Below are 26,617 nucleotides of genomic sequence, written 5' to 3'. Positions count from 1 at the left end.
TATTGTTTGATTTGGTCGTTTCATTGTGCGATTCGGTGCTCAACGCCATCAGAGCATCATTCAAGGATGAAGCACACGAACAAACGAACCAAATATACGCTTAAGATACTCGTTTTATTGATCCCGTTGACGTGCTGATGATAGATGTGGAATCTAATTTATTTGGCGAGTTTGATTAGAATGCGGAGCAAGCAAAAATAATCAATGTGGCAAGACAACAAAAACTATGGAGCTATATGTAAAGTCGTGATGAAATATATCATATATAATCGTGGTCATATTGATGTAGAAGCCGCTACCCCAGAATAGTAGAATTGGCGTAAATCAAAGATTATTTTCGTTCGTTTTCAATGGAGTTTAAGTACCACAAAAGATAGAGTTCAAATAAAGGAAACTCGGAGAAAATACTAAATAAAAACATAAGAAATTTTGGTTCAAATATTCAAGAAATAATTTTCTTCGATTCTTGAAGAAATAACCGGAATCGTTTTGTTTGGTCGTTTACTGATAATGACCACAAATTGGTGCAGTTTTGATGTCGATTTAGAATTATTTTTTACGTTTTTGGTCTTGCCCCTTAAAGTGATGGTATAAAATAACCACACTATATAATTTCGGAACCGGAGGTCGGATTCAGGTGGAATTCAGAAATTTTGTAAAGAACCATAAGACCATTCATTTGAATCTAATTGTGTAAAAATAATTTTCACCCCATCTCTGAAAGAAATTAGTACACCTATTTTCATTTTAATGCACATTTTACCTTATAGCTCTGTAACCGGAAGTCCTACCCAAAAAAAATTCAGGAACTATGAGATCACAAGACCTTTTATTCGGATCTAAGTTTGTGAAAATCGGCTCAGTAATCTCCGAGAAAAGTTGGTGTACTTTTTTAAACAATTTTTTGTAGATTTTACCTCACATTTTCGAAACCGAAAATTGGATCCAAATAATATTCAGACATTTTGTATGGGACCACAAGACCTTTCATTTGAATATGAGAAAAAGAATGAGAAGTGAAAATCGACCCAGCCATCTCCGAGACAAATTAGTACAAAAAACGTTACACACACACGCACACATACACACAGATATTTTGCGTACTCGACGAACTCAGTCGAATGGTATATTTCAGAAATATGGTATATTTCAGAATTAAATTAATTATGCTTCCTGCTAATCAGATAACAGTAATAATTTTATTGCACGGCACTGTTTTTTCCAGATATTTCAAGATATTATGACAACAAGTAGATAAGAATCGATCTAAAAATTTGAACGAATGATTGAAAATAAACTTCTGTTTGTTTGTTTATTTTGTTTTCTTGATGGCGCGATTCTGATGACTTTCATTTAAAATAGTAGATTGTTAGTATAAAATCACCGCTGAGTGCATTATTATTACACAAACTTGTGTATTACCGGCCTACGAATATAGGTTTCAACATGAAAACGTTGTCGATTTGACCTTACAAATATACAACAGATCAATTGCACTATATTTAGAATTATCATTTACTAATAACACAACCCTCAATAAGTCGTGTGACTAGCTAAGGGAAACACATTTTTTATCGAAAATCTATTTCATTCATCAATGTAATCTTCTTCAAGAGCAATACAATCATTCCAACGCTTCACTATTTTCTTGATGCCGTGTTAGTAGAAGGATCTTACCTCAAAATAGGCTTCCCATCAAGCAATTGCTTTTTAATTTGAGTTGAATTTCTTACCGCCGAAGATTTATTTTAGAGAACAATGAATGGTTAAGAATAGTAGTCACGAGGGGTCAGATCTGGACTATAAGATGTATGAGGAAGTAATTTGAAATGTAATTCGTTTAACTTAACCATCGTTGTCATCGGCTGCGGAAAGGTGTTTTACTTTCGACATATGAGATCGTTTTTTCATGACTTTTGCATTGAAACGATCTAAAAGTGTTATGTAGTATTCACCAATTAATTATTTTTTCTTTGTCAAGATAGTTGATGCAGATTACCAAGATTAAACCATGCGCATTCCATTATATTGAAGCCATATCCTTCCCAGCTTGTAGAACCGGCTGCAGTCCTTTGAATTTCGGAACTTTCAACGAATTTTTTTTGCACTCAATTTTCTCGAAGATGAAGATGAACCGATTTCAACATTGGAAATGGCCAATGAAAATGTTCAAATGTATTATTGCTGATACGCTTGGTGCGTGAAATGCAACCGAGTATTTGACATAATCGCTGAAGCATGCTATTTTAAAGTCCCCGAATCAATCAGAATAAATTATTGTCAGAAATTAATCCAAATTAGCGTTAAATATTATTTAAATAAAAAGGTAAACAATATTTTAATGAGAAAGTGTATATGAAAGAGAAAGACATAGTCACACTATTAGGAGAATTAAGAGTTTTCCCTTAAAAGGAAATCTTTTCCACTGGGATTCCACTTTATATTAATAATAAATTGCACATCAAAGCATTAATAAATTTAATCTCAGCGGATTTTGTATCAAAATGAAATTTGTATTTCTAGTATTATTATTGCCAGTGTACCTATATTTGTTTCTTGTTTTCCGCTGAGACTAGTTGCGTCCACTCACTACCAGGAGGCTCCAAACTGAAGCTTTTTGGTGTGGGGGAGTGTGGTGGGCAAAAAAAAAAAGATTAGGTTTTTATGTTTTCTGGACTGGACCCCTATTGGACTACTAAAACATTCACAATCATCGGTGTCTATACGACCATGTTTAAATTCAGCAAATCAATAACAAATATTTTTTTTCGATGGAGCACAGTCCTGTTAACACTTTTGGAATTATTGCAGAGCTTGTGCAGTATTTTTTCATCAAGAAGTAATGATCGATTAATACACGAAACTATTTTGAACCCATTTGTTTTGAAAATGACAAAAGTAGCTTCACTTAAATGGTTGTCACTTTTTTCTGATCATGTCAGGAAATTTCACACTCAGTCTTTTAAATGTTGGTACTTCATAAACGTCAAATGTATTATATATCAATATGGATCACTTTAACGAATTCAAAACAAATCGAAAAATACATCACAGTAACACCATCTCGTGACGAAAAAGGCTATTAGTTCAGTCATGTTTAATAGTTTGCATTTAGCGTGCACCCAGAAAATAATTGAGCATGACGCCCATATAGAAGTGTGAACATTTTCATTTTGTAGAATTACGCTCTTTTAGATCTATCGTCTTCACAATCAAGTAGTATTTAACTTTGCTCATGAATGTTATAAATAGTGCTGAAAAGACGAAACCTACAGGCTGTGAAGGTAATGTTTGGCACATCACTTCTGATATATAGAACAAAATTAAAATGAAATGAACGGTGTATTACAAGTTACTTTGATTGCGATATTTTGTTCATTGCGTTCATGACATTGAATTTAAATTAGCTGCACACTATCCTTTCTTTCAGGGAAAGTTAGAATGTAAAAGAAAAATGTCACGTTTATAAATTGTCTATGAATTAAAAGTGCATATACTAAGCGATCTGCGCCTTGCTGTGAACTGTTTTGCGAATAGTTCGAACTTTTAGTCAAAATTTGAAATTTCGACATTCATTTTCTGAAAAGTAATTGTTTTTCATTCAACAGACGAACCATTCTTAAATTCGACAAATAGAAAGTTTGTTTAGCACTGAAAAAATGTTATCAAATAGTAATGCAATACAGTAAGCAAAAGAACAAGTTATACTTATTACTTTTACTTCAATTGATAGCTCTCGTTGAGGAGAATTACGGTTTATTCATTCACTAAATTGTTTTTGTTTCGAAGCATTGATTTATTTATTTATTTATTAAAACCTCACCTCTCCGCAATTTAATTTTTTAAATCAAGAAATTGTAGTACATGTTGGTAAAATTCTGGAACTAATATTACGATTTATATGTTTAGTTCTGCGTGCACATTTGACACATATTTATATAAATAGGGATTTTTTTATAAAAACAAAATGTTCTCATCCGAGTTATTATCAGATTGCGATTCTAAACCGTATTCACCTTATGATCAAAAAAGAACCGGAATTTTCATTTTAAAATTCCCGCGCTTGTCCCCAATCGGTAAACTTTTATTCTCTCAAAGTTGGCAACACTTTTATACACATTCTGTTAAATTTTTACGCATATATTAGTTTTTGTTTGGCGTCTATACAAAGAAGTTGAAAAATTTTCGTGTGGCGATTTTAATAATGGATGAAAATTTAGAACAACGTGCGTGCATCAAATTTTGTGTTGAAAATGGATTTAAGTGTTCCAAAACGTTGAAAATGTTAGAAAAGGCCTTTAGTGAATCGTGTTGTCTAGCAAAAACACAGGCATACGAGTGGTATAAACGCTTCAAAGGTGGTCGTACAAGCTTGGATCATGATGAGATCCCTGGTCGCCCAACAACATCTGTTACTGAAAAAAACATTGAATCGGCGAAGCAAATCGTGTTGCAAAATCGTTCTGTACCGATTAGAGAGATTGCTGTGTTGTTAGGCATCTCTTACGGATCAGCCGAACATATTTTAACTGATGTTTTTGGTTTCAAACGCGTCGCTTCTCGGCTGGGGCCAAAAAGGCTGAATTTCATTTCATTGCGCCGGCTCACACAGTGTTGGTTGTGTCGCAGTTTTTGGTCAAAAACTCAACCAATATCATCAACCAAGCACCGTACTCTCCAGATATGGCCCCGTGTGACTTTTTCCACTTCCTCAGACTCAAATTGCCATTGCGGGGAACGCGTTTTGAGACCATAGAGACCATAAAAGAGAATTAGCTGCGTGAACTAAAGGCCATACCTTCGGCGGCCTATAAAACTTGTACGGAAAATTGGATCAAGCGTTGGCATGCATGCCGCAGGAGGAGAGTGCTTTGAAGGCGATAATAAAGAAATTGATTAAAAATTGAAATCTTGCGTTTTACCTTTTTTTAAATATATAAAAAATTCGTCATATTCGTCATATGGCCACGAATCGGTTTGGTTTATGCTGGTTCCTGAATACCGGCTCTGGAAGTACCTTAAATTACCGTAAATTCTAAAGTGGAACTCACTTCGACATATCATGAAAAGTTTAATCGATTGTAACCTTTTTAGATAGAGTAATGAGTGATTAAAATGTCAAATTGCAGCTTAAAACGACGATCATTAAAATAATGTCATGAAAACCGAAGAATATTCACACGGAACGACCGAAATTAGCTCTGCGCCTAATTCGTATTACTGTTTTTGAATTAGTTGATTCTAACAACAAAATTTCCAAAATAACTATAAAATTAGTTAAAATGTAGAATTTACTGTGCTGAAAAAAACTCTTATTTTTAGAGGATGTGTTTAGTTGGCGAATATTCTGGACACAAACCAGCAATATTTCAATCCAACACGAAATTCTCATTATTAAAATCAGAAACTTTGATTCTATTTATCTATCACCGTCATTACTGAAGGACAGCAGTGTCAAAGCAAAACAATCCATTAAAAAGCTAAAAGGGACAGTCTTGTTGAAACTGCTCGCAAATTGTTTAGATGTTTTTCGCATGTGTTACGATATATCCCTATATAATTTTCTAAACCGATATGTAAAAATGACGTAAACTGTTAGTGGAAAGTGTATTTATTCAGAATTTGTGCGCACTTGAAGCGATTGTGCGTAATAATGTTTTTACGCGGAGCAGTGATGTGAATTTCGAATGTTTCACTCTAATTGTGATGAAGTTTTTTTGTATCTTCAAACCTTCCGAGCTGCGCCGTCCGGTGTACTATTTGTATTCGGTTTTTGTTTTCCGAGTGCTCAAAGTTTTCAGTGAGAATGAAGAAACAGTGATTTAGAAGGAAAAAAATTCAAAAAGATGTTTACGTTTCGTTTATGTCTTTTTCTCCAACACAACATCGTATTTATACCTGCCAATATAGAAAAGACAACCGCGTCTGAATTTTTTTCGGCAGTAGTGTGCCATCTAGTGGCTAGTAGTCATTAAGGTGTTACCGTTTCGGTGACAGGGCGCCATATAGCTGCAGATTGCAGAAGCCAATTCAACCATTCATATTGGTTGAAAACAACATTATATTTCTTTAATTCAACTAAAAAATTAGTTGACTGGATATGAAGTGTGCCTTAGCTAAGAAATGACAGTACGTTTAATTTGTGAATTCAACTAAAAAAAATAGTCATTTCAACAAATATTTTATTATTATTAAGGGAATGAGAATAAAAAATCTAAATCAGCAAAAGTAAGATTTTTTTAGTTGTCTCAAAAAATAACTAACTAAAATCAGCAAATCAACTAAATTTTTCGCGAAAATGCTGATTTCGGTCGTTCCGTGCATGAAAAAAACACATGCGGATTGATAAAAAAAGGTATCATCTCACTGATAGGTGGATTAAGCACGTTTTTTATTAAAATTCCGGTTCTTTTTTTATCATAAGGTACAGTTATTTTTTTCGTGCAGTATATATCGTGAAATCAACGTTAACATTTCATACAGTCACATAAACCAATGAGAGTTTCTCTTTGTTTACTTTCTCTTTTGTTAATATCTCCTTAATTTTCACGTGTACTTTTAAAATATTCGTATAGAATGAAAGACAATATTCCCATGTTCCTAACAGTACTAAATATATAACGAACATTCGTATAATAACGCAGATATAGTCAAAAGAGAAAGTAAACAAAGTAAAGTAAAGTGCTCTCAAATTTGTCAATCACACAGATTGTCGAACATACAAAATTTGTAAAAATGTTGAACAAGATGCACAGTTGTTATTCGTAACAACTGAGAAATTTAATGATATATTTCAAAACAAGATAACAATAGTTACGCGAAGAGTATTAAAAAATGAATTGAAAAGTTGTTCAATCAGTATGAAAATACTAAAGAGCAACATTACGTGCTACTTGGGTTAGCAACAAAATCGCAATTGTAGCTGATCTTCAGGCCATTGCAGGCCTGTTCACCTTAGCATCGTAGTTGCAAATAGTGTTGGTGATTGCCGATACAGAAGCTGCTATATTGCTATCTATATTGTATACAACATTTTCAATCCGGTAGAAGATGCTACAAGAACTCGAGTCTCTCAATGCATGAACCGCGAGAGAATTTTTCTACATTCCTTCGCTCCACTTCATACTCTGAGAATTTCACGGCCCTTAAAAAAATTACAATCTGATAATGATCGTTGCTGTGTGGAATTGCTCAAGAGAGAATCGCAAGTTGACAATTATCGCAGAAAATCGAGTCGATGATTCAACTTGATGATTCTCATACTAGGTTGCAATATTTCAAAACCCTTGTGTGGAGCATTCACATACATTTTCATAGACACAACTTATACAAAGATTATATGCACATAGTTAGAATAAGCGGCAATAGTAAAATGATTCAATCGCAATTATCAACTGCCTGTATAGAATCGGATCGCGAAACGAGAATAAGCGACCGTTTGTTGCTTCAGAGAAGATCCCCACAGCAGCGTGCTAACATTTAATTCTCAGAAATGTCATCGGGAGAAATACGCTCTCGCACTGGTGTCGATTCTATGTTAAAAGAGCCATGCTGGGTTTTTGTTGTTGCGATGATTTCCAACTCTCTTTGATGGCACTGATTCAATCGTTGAAGAGTTGGGAGTGAACGTTCTTTGATACGATAAAAGCCATCCTTGGTTGCAAATATATTTTTTTTTGCATTCTGAGATTCCCGCCGAATCTACATATTGCACCTTCGAACGGTATCTAAAACATCAAGTTAGAAAATGCATCTCTCTGCTTTAGTCCGTCTATCGTAACGAATGCATTGAATATCGAACTTTCTTGTATCTTGGTTACGTTGAGTCTAGAGTGCATCTGCAATAGAAAAAGAGTTCACGGTCTTCAGAGTTATGAAGACGATAAAGATAAAGAACAGGTAGCTGAAGAACAACAGAGCCGTCACTAATTAATGGTTACTTGGCGAGCTTTTCAAATATGAAGGACAGAAGTTAGCTAGGGTGTTTCACTTTGAAATTTCTAAGATTTGGAAAGGATAGATAATGTCGTATATAGCAAAGCAAAGTCTTGGCATTACATTCCTTTTGTGGTATTTGGCCTTTCTGTTTCAACAGACTTCGCAGCCGATTCTTAGTGTACAGAATCATTTCATGGCTAGTACTATGGATCCTACTGACACTAAGAATCTTTCCAGGTTGGGGCTCGAACATACGACAACTGGCTTGTAAGACCAGCGTCCTATGCATTGAACCGCTAACCCGTCGTATATCGTATATGCTCTCTACAAAAAGGACGTTGTAACTACCGAGCTCTTGGTTGGTGGTGCAACACATAGGGCGCTTATCTTGAAATGTTGTTAGTAAAACTTGTTCACATTTTTACCGATGATGAATATGATGGATTCGATCGCGAAGAGTTACGACTGATCATGATCGAGATAGATATTCCGAAAAAAACTGGTTAATCAAGGCTACCCGGAACGACGTCGAACTGTGGGTTCATAGTCATTTTGCCTCTAGAAACTGGGTTTTCCAATAGGAGTCATAAAGCTAAGTAATCCGATTTCTACATTGCGAAATAATTTCCAGGATTAATTTCTAGCTCATGATTGGCCAGTAAAGTAATTTATTTGAACGTGAACGGAAATATGTTTCTGGCGGTAATGCTACACCATGGAACCCGGCAAAACGTGGAACGATACAAACATAAGCAGAAACAGCAGACCCGCATCTTTCGGGAGAAAAAACGACATCTGGAAGAAGCGGAGTGCGAGGAAATGGAACTGATGTACCGCTTCCAAGAAACACGGAAATTCCACAAGAAGCTCAACCAATCCCGCAACGGCCCTGTGCCGCGAGCCGAAATGTGCAGGGATAAGGACAGGAGCCTCTTAACGGATGGACGTGATGTGATTAAAATGTGGACGCAGCACTTCGATGTGTACCTGAATGGCGCGGACAACGTAACGGGTTCAAGATGACGGAGGAAACGACTACGTCAGTGCAGGGAAATGATCCAGCTCCCACACTGAGGGAAGTTAAGGATGCCATGCACCAGCACAAAACCAACAAAGCAGCTGGTAAGAATGGTATCGCAGCTGAACTCATCGAAATGGGCCCAGAAAAGTTTGCTACGTGTTTTCACCGATTAATAGTCAGGATCTGGGAAACCGAACAGCTACCGGAAAAGTGGAAAGAAGGAGTAATTTGCCCCATTCACAAGAAAGGCGACCATTTGGAATGCGAGAACTTCCGAGCGATCACAATTCTGAATGCCGCCTATAAAGTGCTATCCCAGATCATCTTCCGTCGTCTATCACCTAAAACAAATGAGTTCGTAGGAAATTATCCTACCGACTTCATCGATGGCCGATCGACAACGGACCAGATCTTCACCAAGCGGCAAATCCTCCAAAAATGCCGTGAATACCAGGTCCCAACGCATCACCTGTTCATCGACTTCAAGGCGGCATACGATAGTATCGATCGCATAGAGCTATTGAAAATTATGGACGAGAACAGCTTTCCTGGGAAGCTGACTAGGATGATCAAAACGATGATGGACGGTGTGGAAAACTGCATAAGGGTCTCGGGCGTTCACTATCCAGTTCATTCGGATTTCGCCGGGGACTGCGACAAGGTGACGGACTCTCATGCCTACTTTTCAACATCGCCTTGGATGGAGTAATGCGACGAGCCGAGCTTAACGGCCGGGGTACGATTTTCACGAAATCCAGTCAATTTGTGTGCTTTGCGTATGACATGGACATTATCGCGAGAAACTTTGGAGCGGTGGCAGAGTAGTACACAAGCCTGAAACGAGAAGCAGCAAAGGTTGGACTGGTGGTGAATGCGTCGAAAACAAAGTACCTACATGCTAGTAGGCGAAACCGAGCACGACAGGATTCGTCTAGGAAGTAATGTCACGATAGACGGGGATACTTTCGAGGTAGTGGAAGAATTTGTTTACCTCGGATCCTTACTAACGGCTGACAACAATGTGAGTCGTGAGATACGAAGACGCATCATCAGTGGAAGTCGTGCCTACTACGGGCTCCAAAAGCGGTCAAAAAAAATTCACCTCCGCACGAAATGTACCAACGCTTATAAGGGCGGTGATCATCTACGGACATGAAGCATGGATCATGCTCGAGGAGGACCTGCAAGCACTTGGAGTTTTCGAGCGACGCGTACTAAGGACGATCTTCGGCGGTGTGCAGGAGAACGGCGTGTGGCGGCGAAGAATGAACCACGAGCTCGCTGCACTCTACGGCGATCCAAAAAATGGCCAATGCCGGAAGAATGCGGTGGGCAGAGCATGTTGCAATAATGCCGGACAACAGTCCTGCTAAACTGGTATTTGCCACAAATTTGTTTGGAACAAGAAAGCGGGGAGCGCAGCGGGCAAGATGGGTGGACCCGGTAGAACGTGATCTGGCGAGTATTGGGCGTGACCGAGGATGGAGAGAGGCAGCCACAAACCGAGTATTGTGGCGTACTATTAATGATTATGTGTTATCTTAAATGTGGTGTAGTGCAAATAAATGTAATGTTTTCGATTTGTTATTTTTTCCGTTTGTTTCAATGTAATACTTCAATTACAGGACACATGTTTCGAAGCATATGAAAGGTAGAGATCGGAGAATCCACATGTCCCAACCATGGGTTGCTACCATTTCCAATCAGACGTAGATCGGGAGTCCCAGAGTCACGCAGAGGCAAGGGATAAGAACTCGCTAGTACCAAATGTATAATCGCCACAATCAACCAAAAATTGTTTCAGAGTAAAGTTCAAAACATTGCAATGCCTAACGTTACGAGTAGTAGATTGACCTACGATGAAATTTATTTAGAATGTCTGTTTTATTTGCAAGGGAGAGACTCAGTATGCTCGGTGTCTGTTTGTATGCACGAAAAGTTTTTCACAAGTTCATGCCTTCGGGCTCTCAAAACCGTATTTATGGTACCGGATACAAAATAAACAACAACAATCTGGCTATGGACTGATGATGAAGCGCCTTTTGCATAGTATCCGAACGTAAAGGATAACATAAAGTAAATACAATCCACCCATAAAAACGATGCATTTGATAAAGTGTTTGATTATTGATTTTAAAATAATTCGTTATATCATGTTCAGGTTTATGCAACCGACAAATTGGACTAAAAAGGTATCGATTCAACTCAGATAGATAAAAGATTAGCTATCAACGGAAATTATTTCCATGGAAAATCCCTATGTAATATGGATAATAAACAAGAGCTGAATTAGGGTGGCATGCATAAGTGTTTAATGATTCAGATACTTGCTATTGTAGACTCCATGAGATTCGTAGTTGAAACATTGAATATATCCTGATATCCGACTAAGTATTTTCCTAAGTGTATGTTTCTACGCCCCCGACTAAATATAGCTGTAAGTAAAAGTAGTGCAGTCTGCACTGTGGCTGTGGTAAAATATTTTTTTTACGACTGTAGCTTGTAGTGCTTCTAAGTATCCTCTCTGGTATGTATAATGAACTAAGCATCCGAGGCTACTGGGCTTCAAGAGGAAATGTAAAACTGTAAAATCCCCTGCTAGGAACGTCCTGAGTAATATGTACGTAGCTGCAGCAGAAATGATTCGGGTTGGGAAGCCCGTATCGAGTCAAGATAGCCGAGTATATGAAACATTATATTGCTGGAGTGGAAGTACGGTAGCAAATTTTTCTGAACTCAACTGAAATGCATGCATTTTTTTCAAGTTCTATTACTGAGCGGCATTATGGTTAGACCAACGCAACGCAGAATTTTTGACTCGGTGGCCAGATGAACGAAATGAAAAATGTATTTTCTTGCTCGCGATTTGGGATAAATTTTCCGAAACAGATGGCGAGTTCAGCTATCCAACTTCCACGATCAATGAAAAACCTTTAGGATTATGACTTATGGAATTGTCATATTCGAATGATAATAAATATCCAAAAACTAGTTGCTTATTTCATCAACAGAGAAAGAAAAGTTGAAAATTGACTGACGTAGTCGAAACTAACGTGTGCGATTCAAGTTTTACATACAAAAACTTTCCTAAAAATACACAAGCTTGATTGTGGTAACCTCAGAAAGATTTGCTTTTTCATGTCATAGATATCAAACAGGAATTTGTCGATTGGTTTGACGCGAATTTATGAGTAATCCAAAATCATATTCTAAATCGAAGAATATCGAAAAAATCTAGGTAAACGCCTGAAATTATAGCCTCCCTTAAATACGCATGAATTTTTTAGAAACAATTCATGATTCCATGGTATATTTTCATAAATCATAAGTCGGATTTGTAACCGTGCACCAGTCCAACATCGGCGACCCTTAAATACGCATGAATTTTTTAGAAACAATTCATGATTCCATGGTATATTTTCATAAATCCTAAGTCGGATTTGTAACCGTGCACCAGTCCAACATCGGCGACCCGAAACGCGTTATAAACCATTTATAACGAGCCCATCATTCCTTCGCCTGGTTTTTTTTCCTAACCTCAAGCGGATTTGGTCTAGTATTGCCTTGAAAAAAAAACTTGTCGGATAAAGAGAAATCGAAAAAATTGTTTTATCCAACATGCGGCAATCATGCCCTTTCCTGCTGGGTCGTGTCAGATGGTTTCACAGGCGGATTCCTGCTTCGAACGAAATCCCCTCCAATTAATTTTAAATTGCTCTGTTCACTTTTCCTACTCGCTTTCTCTCTGTGTGCCACCCAAACTGGAAAATGCTGCTAGTGACAAGTGATAAAAAAATGTTCCGTCCGAGTGCGCTTTTGTTTTACCGCACTTTTTGTTTTCTGCGTATCACTGTAATATTCAGTTTACTGCTTAGTCTTTTTCTCCTCCAACCGCCAACGTCGAAATGTTTCCGCATGTGACAGGGTGCGATTGAGCGTGTTGGCAAATGATGTTAGTTCCACCGCAAGACACAGCAATCCAAATCAGATCGGCCTTTTTAGCAACATTGGAACATTTGTTCTGCTATTTATATCAAAGCTGGAAACCAGTTTCGAACAGTCACGTGCTGTTTCCATGCTCGACGGTATAAAATGGGTGCTTACACGGAAAGACCTAAATCAGCATTTTGGCGAAAAAATTAGTTGATTTTCTGATTTTAGTTAGTTATTTTTTGAGACAACTAAAAAAATCTTACTTTTGCTAGTTTAGATTTTTTAATTCTAATTCCCTTAATAATAATAAAATATTTGTTGAAATGCCTATTTTTTTTAATTGAATTCACCAATTAAACGTGCTGTCATTTCTTAGCTAAGGCACGCTTGATATCCATTCAACTAATTTTTTAGTTGAATTAGAGAAATAAAACGTTGTTTTCAACCAACATAAATGGTTGAGTTGGTTTCTGCCATTTGCAGCTATATGGCGCTCTGTCACCGAAAAAACGTTAACACCGTAATGACTACTAGTCACTAGATGGCACACTACTACCGAAAAAAATTTCAGTCGCGGTTATCTTTTCTATATGGGCAGGTATAAATACGATGTTGTATTGGAGAAAAAGACATAAGCTAAACATGAACTTCTTTTTGAAAATTCTGAATTTTAAATCGCTGTTTTCTTCATTCGACTTCGCGAAATCGACTCTCTCACTGAAAACTTTGAGCACTCGGAAAACAAAAACCGAATACAAGCAGTACACCGAACGGCGTGGCCCGGAATGTTAGAAGATACAAAAAACATCATTTGACGTGTACAATTAGAGTGCAACATTCGAAACTCACTTCACTGTTTCGCGTAAAAACATTATTACCCACAATTGCTTCAAATGCGCACAAATTCTTAATAAATACACTTTCCACTGACAGTTTATGTCATTTTTACATATCGGTTTAGAAATTTATATATGGATATATCGTAACACATGCGAAAAACATCTAAACAATTTGCAAGCAGTTTCAACAAGACTGTCCCTTTTAGCTTTTTAATGAATTGTTTTGCTTTGACACTTCTCATGAGTTTTTAGCTAATAAACTTGTTGATAAAACCAATTTCATTTTTGTTTTCTTTGTCCTGTCCTTCAGTAATGACAGTGATAGATAAATCGAAACAAATTTTCTGATTTTAATAACAAAATTTGTTGTCAATGCGAATTTCGTACTGGATTTAAATATTGCTGGTTTGTGTCCAGAATATTCGCCAACTAAACACATTCTCTAAAAATAAGAGTTTTTTTCAGCAAAGTAAATTCTCAATTTTAACTAATTTTATAGTTATTTTGGAAATTTTGTTGTTAAAATCAACTAATTCAAAAACAGTAATACGAATCAGGCGCAGAGCTAATTTCGGTCGTTCCGTGTAGCTAACTTATTTACCTACCTCTTATATTCAACGAAAATATATGTAGAACTTCTGTTTGTTGGAGTGCCATCATTAATTGGTATCTTCGACTGAGAGATAGTCAATTGAAACGAAACGAACTACATGTTTTTAAGTGTGCTTAAATCAAAATCTGAAAGATTTATGTTTTCATTGCAGTATTCATTGATCACTGCAGCTAACAAGTGAAAGCAATAAATCACTCTTCAGGTATTACCCTGATTACACATTCACAGCATTGTGATTAATTAAAGCTCATTATTTGATAGCGTATTCAAATTTCAGAAGTTTACAGCTTTTGTGATGTTTATCTGTATCACAACCAGCATTGGAGTTTTGACTGCTAGATCGATTTTAAAACGACCCTTCAAATTTTGCGAAATTGCCTTTATCGAGCTATAGATTTTATTTCGCCAAAATTGTTAACTTTGGAGTCAACTCAATTTTGTATCATAGGGTGACGGAGCAGCAGTCATGTCAAAGTCTTGGCATTACATTCCTTTTTGTGGAATTTGGCCTTTCTGTTTCAACAGACTTCGCAGCCGATTCTTAGTGTACAGAATCATTGCATGGCTAGTACTATGGATCCTACTAAGCTCAAATCATAAGTTAGAGTGAGAGTTTTTGCCTCTGCTTGATTAAGTGACTTTTGAGATAAAATGAAAATAGTATTTTTCTGTAGTATTGCTTCTTACAGCCGAGACGAAGACATTGTATTCAATCTTATAACAAATCATAGATTGTAAGTCGAGTTATCCGCAAATCAACTAAAATTAACACATTACATAATGTATATTCATTGGATGTGTCGAAGGGATCGCACACTATTTTTTTATATCGTTTATTTATACCCGGTTTTAACTTAGTTCCGATCGTTTGCCGGAGGCACACTGATTTTATTTTATAAAACACATATAAACATTTATAGCCTTCATTGAAAAAATGGTTAAAAACTCTCAAAAACTAAATGATGTCCAATAGTTTTGGAATCGTCACAACCATTTTCAAATTGCATAGAGAAATTTATTTTTTCATTTGCCAACTAATATATAAAATCTATGGACCAGTTTCACTGAAAAAAATCGCTCGTAAAAAAGTTGTCGGTCTTGCCGATAAATAGGTTATAGGGTAACGGCTCTCTATTTCATCTGAGCTCCCATTTCCATCTCATCCCTTCACCTCATTACTTTGAAAATGAATATCTTACAACGTACCTGAACCAAACTGTGAAGTGTTTTAAAATTATTATTTAAGCTATTTTCACACTTTCCATTGGAAGAAATGATTTTAAATTCTTCGGTGATCGTTTTTTCATTTAAAACAAACTCACTTTTCAATTTAGGACACATTTTCGTCTCAAGATTTACAGTTTGTCATGTTTTTGAATATCTACTAATCGATTCGTCTCAAAACATGATCATTATTTCGCACAATTTTACTAGTTTTGAATGCTGGATGACTTCATAATTAATAATGTTCACTTGTCACTTGTTTAATTAACTATTAAAAACTGTAAACATTACTCGGCAAGCAATAAAAGGCTAAAAAAAATGAGATGAAAGTTTTTCACTCAGTTCACTTGATAGCGCTTTGTTTTCATCTCAATTGTTTGTCTTCTTCAAATTATCATCAACAAGTACTTTTTTTGGTATCCTTGACATTAGTTTAATTATATTATTGACATTAATATTTCAATAAAACTGTTTCGGCTTCGAATATTACCAGAAAGAGCGTATTCAATACTAATGAAATAATCATTGTTTCAAACCTAGTAGCACTGGTTTCTTTCCGCTATATGTCAACATAATGCTGTTAAGTGTGTGTGTTTCATCGGCTGTGTACAGAGATGCCAGATATTTTCATAGAAAATATGTATTGCTTTGCATAAAAAGTCTATATCTGCTCTATGTGTTTTCACTACTAAAATAAATTTCTATAGTAAATTGATGTTAAAAGATAATTCTTTATATCTCCGTAAGTCATTACCGCACTAACTCGAATATTCAACGAGGAAATTTTTTTATCAATAAAAAAAATATATATATTACTAGCTGACCCGTCGAACTTCGTCTCGCCTAAAAACTATTTGTTCGCATTTATGTGTTCGAAGAGCAGAATGGTCAAACGACTAAGTGGTTAACGTTTTTCTCCAATATTTTGCTGATTACTTAACCTACAATCAACGGAATTCGACACATATTCGCTTTAGCCCAAAAAAAAAAACAACCCGTCACCCAAAATTAATGTGAACATGTGTACAGCTTTTAAGCATCGATAATGTTTTCTAAAAACTTGTTCTGTACGTTCAAGTTGCCAAAAAGTACCACACGTACATTAGAGCTCTAATAAAGTAGATATTTTTAGATACGAAGTAACATCTGGTTTGAACATTCTTCTCTGCAAGAATGGCTTTTATCGTATCAAAGAACGCTCTCTAGCAACTCTTCACACGATTCAATCAGTGCTATCAAAGAGAGACGAATATCATCTCAGTAACAAAACACCTGCATGGTCCATTTAACACAGAATGGACACCGGTGCGAAAACGATTTTCTCTCGACAACCCTTCTGAACATCACGGGTTAGCACGTTGGGGTAGGGATTCGCTCTGAAGCAATTCTCGTTTTGTGATCCGATTCTATACGGGCAGTGGATAATTGTGATAGAATCATTTTACTATTGTCGCCTATTCTAACTATGTACATATAACTTCGGCATAAGTTGTGTCTATGAAAATATCTGTGAATGCTCAACACAAAGGCATCGAAATATTGTAACCTAGTATGAGAATCATCAAGTTGATTCATCGGTTCGATTTTCTGGGACAATTGTCAAATTGCTATTATCCCTTGTTAAATTCCACACAGCGCCGATTATTGCAAAACTATATCTATTTTGGTAATGGACGTGAAATACTCAAAGTATGAGATGGAGCGAAAAAATGTAGAAAAAATCATTTACGGCTCATGCATTGAGAGGCAGTGAGTTCTTGTAGCATCACCTACCAGATTAACGATGTTGTATACAATTTAGAGAAATAGTATCAATCCATCTTGAATATTGATATCTGATTGCCACTTATTATGTGCGCTTCGTGTAATCTAAATCATGCGAAAGCAAAATGCAAGAAAAATCTCTTAGTTTGACTTCAGCGCTTCTAGAGCACAAACTTTTTGTTGATTCCCAATGACCAATAACATAGTATTCATCTGACTCCATTACACACATTCTGGAATTCCACCAGTCATTAAGTAGGCAACAATATTGATACCCAATTAAGCACGTGGCTCGGAATGACGAACCACATGAATCAAGCATGCACTTCACACAAATCAACTCGTTGCGCGCCAAAAGATTCTTTCAACGATCTAGTATTCCTTTCTTCGACGGCCAAACACTTATGCAACTCGTTATGCGCCAAACACTTATCAATGATCTAGCAATCATTGGTGACTTTTTCAGTGGAAAATTCCATTGTCCATACAAAATAACTTTGTTGGTTTTTCCCATTTTTCCGGTAAGTTCTCATAATTTTTTTGATGTACGAACCCGGTGGGGGTAAAAACTGATCAAACAAATAAAAAATCATCTCAATCCGTCCATCCGTTCTTAAGTGATGCGATTACAAAGAATGATCTCTGCATTTTTATATATATAGATTACTTCTCACTTTTTATGAACGTGTACAAATCTGTATTAAATTTAGAAAATCTGTATAAAATCTGTACTCGGATTTAAATCAGTATGCGAACACAAAAATATATTTCTTTGCGTTTCGCCTTCGGCTCGTCAGTGCTTAAAGCAGTTCAAATTGAACTGCCATCTCGTGCCTAACAGTTCAACTTAAACCGCTAAGCAGACGCAAAGTTTGCACTACTTATGCAACCCTCAACAATATTGCACAAGTGCTATATTATTTCTGACGTCTCAGGCGTAAACGAGTAACGGCTTATTACTGGCCGTCGCAAAATGTGAACATTTAGGGGCACTGCTAGGCGGAGATGGCAGTTCAATTTGAACTTCTTTAAGCGCTACGTTTTGTTACAATACTTGCTTCTGGTCTGCCGCCACTTAATCACTGGTGAAAACTACCAACACAATAAAAAATAATCTAGATGAACAACATTGAGTCAAATAAATGGTTACCTTCCAACATCGCGAAAAAGTTAAATATATTATCAACGTAATCCAATAGTTTATTGTGACGCTTCATTTTCAAATATTTTGATGAAATCAGGCATCCCTGCAGCTGATCGGTGTTGACAAACGAGGGGAAACCAACTAGTAAAAAAACTTGTACATAACACAAGGGGTGTACAGATAGTAAATAGTTCGCGCAGTACAACATAGGTGGAACTAGTGCATCACGAAAAATTGTTTGTATAAGAATTTACTCATACTGTCATGTCTGTTAGTCTGTGGTATAATAGTGCAATGTTTTGTTTTGATTGCTGCCGCCATTTTTAATTAATAGAATGAATAAAGGACCAACGATAGGATGAATGAAATTCCTTTGAGATGAAATAAGGAGCAGGGTGGTGAACATATCAGAAGTGTTTTTAGCTGATTTTTTGAAAATTATTTTAATTTCCAAGGAATGTGAATCAATTCTCAATGTGGAGCAAGTCAAATTAAACAGAAATATGAAAAAAATCATTGGGATTTTAGTGGCTAAATCAGGTTTTTAAGGTACGTCCTTACAAATGAGACACTCAAATAAAAATTCACGTTCGATTCACTTGAAAAATCACGTAAACTGGTTTCAAATGTCAAATTGAATATTTTACGTGACGAAATTGAATGTTATACGAAGATCCTCTAATATGAATAGAGATATCACATAAGGTTTACGTAAATTGACCAAACGTCAAACAATCTACGTGAATTTCCAGTGTGAAAAACTCGATTTCGAAAATGGCGAACAGTGGTCCTCAAGTAGTGTAAATATTTGCGAGAAATATTATTTAATTGTATTTTTTTACTACATCGATCGGTTCATTCCAGTATGAAAGTTTCCATGTGTTCGACTGGACCGAGTGCCTGCGTGAGTCCGGAAGTGTACACGCTCCTGCCGAATGCTTCAAACAGGCCGTTGGTCCTCCGAAAATCGAGTTCAAAATCGGTATGAAGCTAGAGACACTGGACCCATGTAATGGGACCTCAACCTGCATCGGTAGTGTTCTGGGGGTTCTCGGATCCCGACTTCGGCTTCAGCTGGATGGCAGTGACAACAAAACGATTTCTGGAGGCTTGTCGATTCGAGATCCCACGACGTTATTAGTTGCTTTTTATTTTCATTTTGCTTTTTCTTTAATTTTAAATTCTATGCTGATTTTCTGGAATAAATGTTTTATTTTTCATGGCATTTTTCATTTTTTAGATTTATATAAAAATCTGAAATCTCCCTTTTGACTTCAATCAATATATAAAATAGTGATTCTTTGGTATCTAAATTTGATATGAACTGATAGATAAATGTGATATGAGCAGTACATTACATTTTACCTATGAAACACGTAAATTTTACTGGATGATGCATTAAACAATTTTTAAATGCCAGTCTATTAAAACCTACGTGAAAAGTAGGGTGGAAAATATTCACATAACTTTTCACGTAACTATAACATGATTATTATTTTGAGTGAATGAAATAGGGAGCCCTTACCCTATACAAAACACTTTGGACGTGGAAAAATAATCTCGGAAAGATCGAAAAATGTATGTGTATGCGTGTGTTTGCATCGAGTTCTAACTCTGGAGATATGATCGTATAAGGGACGCAACCGATAAATAGCATTATTATCTTTCCACACAATTTAATCAGATCTGACTAATTGTATCTCCGGAACAGGAAGTTTAGATGTATTATTTACATTACGAATATGTGACGTAAGCTCTGAATCATACTTCTGTTATATACTCGAATCAATCTCAATGAATTTGTATCAAAAATGAGCTTCAAATTTAAAGAATACATTTATGTCGAATCTTACCAAAAATTGCAGACCTAAGTGTACCGTAAACAAAATGATGGCCGCATATAACAAACGAAAATATAAAATTAAATCAAATATTTTCATCTTATGATGCAAAATATTCGTATTTTCATTTTTTTGTATTTTAAGGGGTACCATTTGAAAAGTGTTAAAACATATTTCGTAAACTGTTGTATTTGAAACATACAGCAATGCCTAAGTCTTGATTTGAAAATAATAGGATACAATCACACAACATTTCTTAGAAACTAGAAATTAGTCAATTCCTGTTTGAAATTGAAAACTCGAAAATCATATAAATATTTAAAAAAAATCAATCATTTAAAAATCATATAAAAAAATTGAAATTCATAATAATTGATCGGATACTCATGGTTTAAAAACCATCCTTAGTTAGAGTCCGTTTGACTAGTAAAAAAAACGTGTTGAAAGCCTGTAGCACTCAACCAATGAAAACATTCTGTATTTTGTATAGGTTGATTTTGCATGATAAGCTTTGTGCGATGATTCATTCTATTCGTGTGTTTGGAATTTTGTGCACCATTTTTTGCGCTGAATTTCACCTTGATGCTCATTCATATCAAAAATTTAAGAAATTTCAACTTGGATTTATTTTGGGATATCTCATACTACTGAAAATTTTATCATAAATTGCCGAACATATTTCCGATTCTATGAAGCAGGATTATGTTACTATCTTAAATACAACAAGAAAGATTTACGATTAAATTCTACTCATTCTTGTACAGGGTATATTTTGAAAAGGCGCACCATGGTAAAGTTATTTCGTATGCAAGACAAAAAATAATTTAATTAGACTATGTGAATGACAAGAGAAAACCATTATCCTAGTTGATTATGAATAGGTTTTTATTTTTGACATGTGGTCAGTCAAAGATTTTTTAATTTTTTTGTTTTGAACACTATTTAACTAACTAGAGATTATAAAAGAAGATAACTGTACAGCCGTAGTACAGAAGGAAAAGAAACGATGTGAAGATAACGTGCATAACAGAGAGACGTGAAAGGAAAGTTATCAGAAGGCTTCTCGTAACTAAACTTTTACCTTCTACTGGAGGAATCGAACTTATGCATATTATCAATGGAAATTGTCCGAGTCCCTGTTGCATCGGAAAATAATGATAAGGGTCTTTTATCATTCGGGCGATTAAATTCTTTATGTAAAATTTGTCCATTTGGTTTCAACAGATTTCGCAAACGATTTCGGAAAATTCTTCTAGCTGAGCTTACCAAACGTTTGAATGACAAGTACTACGATTCTATGAACACAGAAAATCCTTCCAGGTCGGGATTTGAACATACGACAATAGACTGGTAAGAAAACTAGATTGAACAGAATTGTTTTAGAGATCGATTCAACATGATCTCAAATGAGTTGGCATTCCTGGGAGTACGATGCGGTGCCTAAGTGTTACTCTAAAAAAAGTCTTATTTCAATGTGTATCAAACAATTTATAGTAAAGTTATTGGTCGAAACAGTTATTTTGAGTGATAGTGCAGTTGTGGCAAGTGTGTACTGATTAGTGAAAAGTTTTATTTATTGAATAATGCTGATTCGCGAAACCAAAAAATATTTAAGCGAAGGACACTGCGAGTTTACCGCCCTAAATAAACTATGTCAACCGATCGTAGCGCCATCTGCATATCATTGTCGGTGTTATCAGATTCATAAGGAATGCATGAAAATGTACAAGTCAATCGTGTGATTCAAGCTGGAAATCTAAAATTGGAATATGGAACGAATATTTATGCAGCGATCATCGTTAAAACCTAATACACGATGATCGTTCGTGCTGTTTTTGAAACAAGCAAATTAAGACGTTGATGATGATCCATATCCCAGCACAACCCCATTGCTGCTACCTCACGAGATATGATGGATTTATTAGATGAAGAATGTTTAGCAATGAATGGAATCCAACGATCATCGCAGTGACGCTATTCGAACCAATTCGAAGAGTAAAGTAATTCAACGAATGACAAACGAATGTATAAAACGAACATGCACAAAGTATACAAGCAGGAAGAATGTATTAGTATATTCACGTATTATACACGGCTGTCTAATGGGAAAAAAACAGAACACAATGAATTAAATATATGACTTGATAGCGAACCTACCGACAGCCGTCTGTCCAGAGTTCCACGAGTGTCGGAAGAAATTTTGTATTTTAGTAGGAAACACATATTAATAAAAACCGCGATAAAATTGTACGTCTTGTAAGTTGTTGGCCAAATACCTTGATTTTGTATATATCGGTTCCCAGTTCCCGATTCCAAACAAGGGAAAGGATCAACTTAATTTGGCTCAAATCTGTGGTAGTTTACGTACGAACACAAACCTTCTTGTTTTTATTCAATGTAATGTTCTTTGAAGAATTCCTCAGTAATATTTATGAAGATATGAGTAATATAAGAAAGACATCATGACACCATGAAACAAGATATTTTTACCGCCACGGCATACTCACGTATAACTTTATTTTCTTGCTTTAAAAAAATGTACAGGAGAAACAAGTTACGAGGAACTTCAGGGGTTACATACCTATTTTGAATTAGCTAGGATATTAAAAAAATGAGCTCATGTCGTTCGATATTTGATATTTTGGTATTTTCGATATTTATAAATTGTACGGCCGATGTCTTAAAACTATTAGTTGAAGGAATTTATTTGTGGTGAGCACGATCTCACAAAAACCAATCAATTAATTTATTCCAAATTTTAAATTGAGGTTTGTAATTGGTATAGCTAGTACGGAAACAAACAGTTCCACAAAAAATGGTGTGAATGGCAATGTATTTTTCCGAAAAAGTTGATACTCTCCAAAATTGATCCACAACTCAAGAGTAACTTTCAAACATGCTTAAACTTGGTGAAATCGGTTTTGCTATCTCCAGCAAAATTGAACAGACAGCTAAAAGTGCCTTTACCAAAATAATCAAAAATTTATTAAATATATATATATATATATATATATATATATATATATATATATATATATATATATATATATATATATATATATATAATAATTTACTGTGAAATTGCTGGAGCCGGGTTGAATTAACTTGCCAATCTGACACTTTCTTACAGGATAGTCGCCTTTACCAACATTCTCCGGTCTTCGAACTCGTAACAAAGAAAATCGATGTTCATATTTTATTTTGAATTTCCCAAATTGCTTTAGTAGCCACTGGTTGGTTGCGTAAAGCGGATTTTCCGATAGGTCAGAATCCAAACGGACGTATTTTCCTACAGTGGTGCGGTGCGTTTAGCTGAGATGGTGATTTTGGCTTCTTTGTTTCAGCTTTCTAGCGACGGTGGCGAAATTACACCATGTGGAACTCGTTCTCTGTGGGAAATCCCGGGAATCTCCGCGGTGGCCTTCCCAAAGGAAATCTTTTTCTGCCCTACTTAATTCAGTTTGACGATTAACAGTGGAGGAAAAGCTTGGCAGGTTTAGCAGATCCTTCAAGTGATGAAGGTTGGGTTCTTTCACTATTAGCCGGAGAAACGAAAGCGCTCCTTGGTGGATAGCTTTTCAGATTTTGCGAACCACCACCGTTAATTTGTGTACACTGACAACGGGCCGCCACTTAACGACGGATTATATTAGCCGTCTTCGTTCATTGTGGTGGAAAAGAATTGTGCAAACAATTTTAATTACGACGTTTTTATCACCGTGGTTTGCTACTCTTCTCTTCTTCACAAGACAATACAAACGGAACGTGTCAAGTAAATTTATACATCCAGCTGTCGTTGCTCTTATCTTGCATTAATTTTTAATTTATCAGTGGAAGAATAATTGTGGTGATATATCTATATTATTTTCTTAACTTTGTTTTGTTTCGAATATGAGATCCGAAAATCTTTTCATTAAAATAGTTGACAAATCCTAATAGAAAACTTTGTTCCCGATATTTTGGTTGTTTAGCTTGTTTGGCTCAGTCTAGATGATATCTAGAGTGACGATTTCTGGCGTAATCTATAATTGATTAGCAGTCTCGCTAAATATTTGAAATAATGCTACATCGAACGGATCTGATTTTAGTCCATACTTAGAACAATGATATTAAATCTATATTGGTATTAGTTGATCGCTTAGACAGTCGAAAACATGATTTAAATAAGTTCAATTCTCATCTGGAAATTCTTCGAATATACTGAATACTTAAGAAAAAACACCCAAAATATGTCGGAAAAATTAAAGATTGATTTATTTTATTTTATTTTTTGAAAATTTTATAATTCTTGAAAATGCTTCCATCCAAGAGGCAAAGCACCCTAAGCTTTGTCTGAACTCTCACAAGATTTAGCAGGGCTAGAAAAGTTTAGGAGCGATTGTGTGATATAGCAAGTGAAAGTAAGCTTAGGAAGGATTGCGCTAGATTAAAATAGTTTAGAAGAGATGGCACGGGACTAAAAAAGATTACGATAGATTACGTAGGGTTAGCAAGTTTAGAAATGTTTACCAAGGATTAAAAAAGTTTCAGAGGAGCGTATGGGATTAGGTAAAATTCTTTGATGATGACATACGTGATAAATAAATATGTTTTGAGTCAATTGAAACTAGATCTAGTAGTGGTTTGAAGAAAGCAATCACGTGAATACATTGATGAAAAAATCGAATTTTGGAAGACTTTTTGAAAGATGTGTAAGTTTTCGAGTTACAATGAATTCTAGAAAAACGGTGCTATTAAACATGAACCTGGGTTTTTGGAAATTCATGATAAATTAGCTCCAGAGCGGCCATGCTTCGAAAAAAAGTTATTATATGAAAATTTTAGTAGAAGTCTATTTTACATCACCCTCCTTCAGTAAATGCCTTTAAATTGTTTTGGATGCAATTTCTTTTTTTTTTAAATGTACTTATCGAATGAATGTGAAATTTAGACTTCAATAATAAGTTTTAGATAGAATAAAAATTAAAGTGTCGTTATTTTCGAATTTGTTGACAAGGCGTGCATTTTTGGTTTTTTGATATATTTTTTTTTCGAAGTTCGAACGATTTTAAGAAACCGCATGACAAAAATATATACAGCTTTTTAAATAATTGTTCATTGTCGAATTGCTCTCTTCATCCGTACAAACCAAATGGTTTTGCCATGCTCGGAGCGTATGCAAAGCTTCATCATGATTGGTTGAAATCGATCCTGATTTTGTCACTTTTCCAGATGGAATTTGTTCAGAATCGAGAATCCAAAATATCGTATATGATTGAAAATTTTTATTCTAGGCGAATAGTTTGTTTATATATTCATTTTGTGCTAAAATCATCTAACAAGACATTTTAATGACTAGAATTTTGAAGCTTAGTAAAAATTCGAAAAATTCTTCCATTTCATTCTACTATTACTTTAGTGAAATCGAAACGGCTCTGTATTAACGGACGCTTTCTTGACTGGATAATTATCCAGTATTGTATTTTTTAAATTATGTTGGTCCAAATTCAAGATTTTTAAAAATTTTACTACCTTGACGTAGCTGCGAATCAGTTCATTACCTCACATTCGGGAGAGGTCTGACATCTTCAGACAGGCGTACAAGGCATTCAATTTATGAAATATTAGAGGCATAGTTTTTATACCCAACATTTTGTAATTCTAATCTCTTATTGAATTTTGTTAACAGTTTTAATTAGTACTGTATTACTCATTTCTCATTTATATTTTTCCTTATAAACATAAATATTAGCGTGGTTGCCAATTTCAGAAATTCTCTTGAATTTCACGAAACATTTAAAAATAAAAAAGGCTTACAAAATGTGCCTGATGTGCAAAAAATTGTGACAATTACCATGGTAAAGAATGTATTCTGAAATCTGATCTGACATACAATGAACCTTATCGTTGCAAATGTCAAAGGTTCTATTTGTTTAAACTGAAATGATAGCGGCATAGTATATTTGAGACAGTTGTGTAGTTTTTAATGATAAACACTTTGTATAATATGAAAAACTCATAGTAATTAAAGAATATATAAGTTTTCTTTCAAAATTTGGCTTTAGGGGACAGGTATAGCGGGATGGGTAAGTCGATACCTTTCACGCAGCCCACCTGGGTTCGATTTCTACCCCGCACATAGGGCCAGATAGTTTTCCTGGTCCGAAGAGGCGAATGACCTTAAGGTTAAAATCTTAAACATCGAGGTTAAAACCTTTTACATCGAAAAAAAAATTAGGAAAACTTTTTCAGAAAATACATTATACCATGAATTACACTAATGTTACGGGAATAGTAGCTTTTGCGAATTTGTTCGAAACT

The 26,617-nt window shown here is 35.4% G+C and overlaps 1 protein-coding gene across 1 annotated transcript in view; it reads right to left on the bottom strand.

The window, feature by feature from the left end:
* LOC131425315 (uncharacterized) overlaps nt 1-26,617 on the bottom strand; it is a 216,816-nt gene that overhangs the window by 6,669 nt on the left and 183,530 nt on the right. The gene's annotated exons all lie outside the window — the stretch shown is intronic.

The sequence above is a fragment of the Malaya genurostris genome, chromosome 1, assembly GCF_030247185.1.
Source record: "Malaya genurostris strain Urasoe2022 chromosome 1, Malgen_1.1, whole genome shotgun sequence".
Classification (NCBI taxonomy): Eukaryota; Metazoa; Arthropoda; class Insecta; order Diptera; family Culicidae; genus Malaya; species Malaya genurostris.
This window is presented reverse-complemented; position numbering and strand designations above follow the sequence as displayed.